General features: G+C 39.1%; 2 pseudogenes; one reads left to right on the top strand and one right to left on the bottom strand.

Annotated features, from left to right (window-relative positions):
• Positions 1-1,653: 1,653 nt before the first annotated feature.
• On the bottom strand, positions 1,654-1,771 carry LOC134937194 (5S ribosomal RNA; annotated as a pseudogene).
• Positions 1,772-2,978: 1,207 nt separating this feature from the next.
• LOC134939034 (5S ribosomal RNA) lies at positions 2,979-3,096 on the top strand (annotated as a pseudogene).
• Positions 3,097-4,298: the final 1,202 nt, after the last annotated feature.

Here is a 4,298-nt window from a genome sequence, read left to right on the forward strand (position 1 = left end):
CCAGGATACCACAGATGACATCTAATTTCACTGCATATTGAAAGTGTGACATTTTTGCCATAAAGAAAGGTGGTTGGAATTCCACCATGTACAGTACACCTTAAATTTGTTGGGGTGATACTGAAGGTGTTGGGCACACTGTTTTACATAATACTACACTAGGAGGCACCTATTCTCACCCTGTGTTTTTCATATATATGTGTGTGTGTGTGTGTGTGTGTGTGTGTGTGTGTATATGTGTGTGTGTGTGTGTATATATATATATACACATATATATATATAATACATATATGCATGTGTCCTGCACAGCCACCAGCCACCCTGTTTTACATAATACTACACTAGGAGGCGCCTATTCTCACCCTTTGTTTTTCATATATATACATATATATGTGTATATAAATATGTGTGTGTGTGTATGTGTGTGTGTGTGTGTGTGTGTGTGTGTGTATATATATATGTGTGTGTTTATATATATATATATATGTGTGTGTGTGTGTGTGTGTGTGTGTGTGTGTGTGTGTGTGTGTATACACACACACACACACACACACACATATATACGCGTCTAGTTTCCCTTCCTGGAGAGGACCTTAACTGTAATGATGTGCGGTGCGCGTGACGTCATCGCGCACCACACAGCAAAGGTCCTCTCCACGAAGGGAACTAGACACTTAGCGTCTAGTTTTCCTTCGTGGTGAGGACCTTTGCTGTGCGGTGCGCGATGATGTCATCGCGCACTGCACATCCTACTACAGTACAGGAGGCGTAACTGACCACGCCCCCTGTATGAAGCCACACACCCTAATGCCGCCCGGGGCGCAAGAAGCCCCGGACCCGGCCCTGCTGAGGGTGTGATAGTGTCCATATGCTCGTTGATGTGATGGTGCTCGGAATGACCGTAAGTGACACAAAGAGACTAACATGCAAAAGCTGTATAATGGGTAAGCAGTTATTATTAGAAGGAAGAGCGACCGGGCACCGGTATGTATTAAATTATGACAAATTGTAAAGGACCAAAAGCGGACAATTTATAATTGTTGGAAAGAAAAATAAAACCTTTCAATTATAGTCCCTATTGGTGGTGCGCCCAGAGCTAGCAAGTACATGTACTGACAACTGGAGAGAAAGAAAGCTCTTGTGTGGGCGCACTCTTGTGAAAAAAAGAAGAATTCTACAAATATGAATCAAAAGATAGTTAAAACATATGTTTATTAATCAAAAAATTTAAAAAGTTACCCCTCTGAGATCCTAAGAAAAATGTAAAAAGTAAGAAAAATGTGAAAAAATGTTGAAATGTTCTGGTCTGTTAATCACACGAGAAGGATTAGAAAGGCTGCAGACACCTGATAGTCTGACACCCGTGTCTCCTGACCAATACAGATGTTCTGTATTAATGGGACCAACCAGGGAGGTCAGTTATTATGTCTTTGAAGGACCACTTAAATGGGGTCAATACTGGACAGATTGCTAGTCACCCATTATTCATATGGCACAAATTGGCAATATATATTGGCATACCTGAACGCTGTTAAGAATACAGAAACAAATAGAGAAAAAGAAGAAGAAAAAGAAAGATAAAGAAAAGGGGAAATAAATAGTGGTGATACTGCTGTTGGTGTCCACCCTTCAAACGAAGAGGAATAGTGTCCTACTCTACAACACCGGGTATTCCCAGGGAGTCTCCTCTCAGGTACTGACCCGGCCCACCGCTGTTTGGCTTCCAAGATCAGACTAGATCGGGCATTAGCAGCGTGGTATGATAGTAGAGAGGCTATCTACCAATGAGAGTGCACCTATATAGGAATGATAGAGTAGGGAGATTTGTAAGGATAAAGTCTTGTAGTATGTGGATCTGCTTTCCACGTTAGGCAAGGTGAAACAGTTGCCACTCAGTGACTTAGTGCACCCTGGATCGTGGATGAGAGTCCACTGAAAATAAGTAAGCAATGAGAAGGAGAGAAAAAGAATATTCCAGTCTAATTAGACTAATTAGGATGGACTAATTATCTCAAGGAGAAAATAACGAAAATAGGTAACACATGCGAAGCGTCAGGTGACTTTGTGAGTCCAAATACAAATCACAAATACATTCTTTTTGTGCGTAGGCACCTATGAGTACAGTAGCAAAGAATCACTATTTATGAAAAGAGATGAACCAAACCTATGAAGTGTGATATACTGCGTGGATAATTATAGTGAACAATGTGCAAAACGCAGGTTAACCTGCAATCATTAGGATTAATAAATTGTAGTATACATAAGGAATCCCAAATGCTATGATCACTGGTATATCCAATGCAATAGGCACATATCACAGTGAAGGTTCAAAATTTGAATAAAGAAATGATACTTATGGTGTCAAAATCATGGAACCGATGGTAACCAGCAGTCCTTCATGGAAAGGTCCCATTGTAGGATCCGTGGAAAACGCGTTTTGCCCGTTTGGCTTGTTCACTTCCGGGATCATAGCATTTGGGATTCCTTATGTATACTACAATTTATTAATCCTAATGATTGCAGGTTAACCTGCGTTTTGCACATTGTTCACTATAATTATCCACGCAGTATATCACACTTCATAGGTTTGGTTCATCTCTTTTCATAAATAGTGATTCTTTGCTACTGTACTCATAGGTGCCTACGCACAAAAAGAATGTATTTGTGATTTGTATTTGGACTCACAAAGTCACCTGATGCTTCGCATGTGTTACCTATTTTCGTTATTTTCTCCTTGAGATAATTAGTCCATCCTAATTAGTCTAATTAGACTGGAATATTCTTTTTCTCTCCTTCTCATTCCTTACTTATTTTCAGTGGACTCTCATCCACGATCCAGGGTGCACTACGTCACTGAGTGGCAACTGTTTCACCTTGCCTAACGTGGAAAGCAGATTCACATACTACAAGACTTTATCCTTACTAATCTCCCTACTCTATCATTCCTATATAGGTGCACTCTCATTGGTAGATTGCCTCTCTACTATCATACCACGCTGCTAATGCCCGATCTCGTCCGATCTTGGAAGCCAAACAGCGGTGGGCCGGGTCAGTACCTGAGAGGAGACTCCCTGGGAATACCCGGTGTTGTAGAGTAGGACACTATTCCTCTTCGTTTGAAGGGTGGACACCAACAGCAGTATCACCACTATTTATTCCCCCTTTTCTTTATCTTTCTTTTTCTTCTTCTTTTTCTCTATTTGTTTCTGTATTCTTAACAGCTTTCAAGTTTGCCAATATATATTGCCAATTTGTGCCATATGAATAATGGGTGACTAGCAATCTGTCCAGTATTGACCCCATTTAAGTGGACCTTCAAAGACATAATAACTGACCTCCCTGGTTGGTCCCATTAATACAGAACATCTGTATTGGTCAGGAGAAACGGGTGTCAGACTATCAGGTGTCTGCAGCCTTTCTAATCCTTCTCGTGTGATTAACAGACCAGAACATTCCAACATTTTTTCACATTTTTCTTACTTTTTACGTTTTTCTTCGGATCTCAGAGGGGTAACTTTTTTAAATTTTTTGATTAATAAACATATGTTTTAACTATCTTTTGATTCATATTTGTAGAATTCTTCTTTTTTTCACAAGAGTGCTCCCACACAAGAGCTTTCTTTCTCTCCAGTTGTCAGTAATGGGTAAGCAGACCTGTTGCCCCTTTACTAAATCAGCTGAAGCACTCTAGCTCTCGAACATACAGATGTTTATGGTCCGATGGAAAAAAGTGGGTACAGATACTTTATGATGTTCACTGATGGCTTCACGGGAATAATACGTTTACTTCACTAAAGCAAACGCAAAGTAATAATAAAAGATAGCAGGTTACAAAAGATTAGGTCCTATTGTATTGAGTCAATATGGGTTAAAATGTTTACATTTGAATTATTTTAATATAATCCCTGGTAAAGTAGAAACTATCCCACACTATGTACATTATTTATCGGTTGATTTTTTATTTATTTTAAGCTTAGCATAGTACTGTTTTGTTACAACTATGGACTGTTCATACAGCTAGTGAGTGTTCATGTTCTTTTCCACTATGTTATACCCATTAAAACATTAAAAGTATAGGTTTTTGTAAAAAAAAAAAAAAAGCCTTTTCTAGGTGCACTCTGTACAGTGAACTGTAATAAAAGATCTGCAAAACAGAAATTACATACTGTATGTAGTATAATCATTCCTGATATCTCCATGATGTATATCCACCACTGTAAAGGTAAACCAAGCAATATTTTTGGAGAAAAACAGAGAGGTTTATAATATTAAAAGAGTTTGGCACTAAAGGGGTCAGG

This window comes from Pseudophryne corroboree, chromosome 6 (assembly GCF_028390025.1).
Source record: "Pseudophryne corroboree isolate aPseCor3 chromosome 6, aPseCor3.hap2, whole genome shotgun sequence".
Classification (NCBI taxonomy): domain Eukaryota; kingdom Metazoa; phylum Chordata; class Amphibia; order Anura; family Myobatrachidae; genus Pseudophryne; species Pseudophryne corroboree.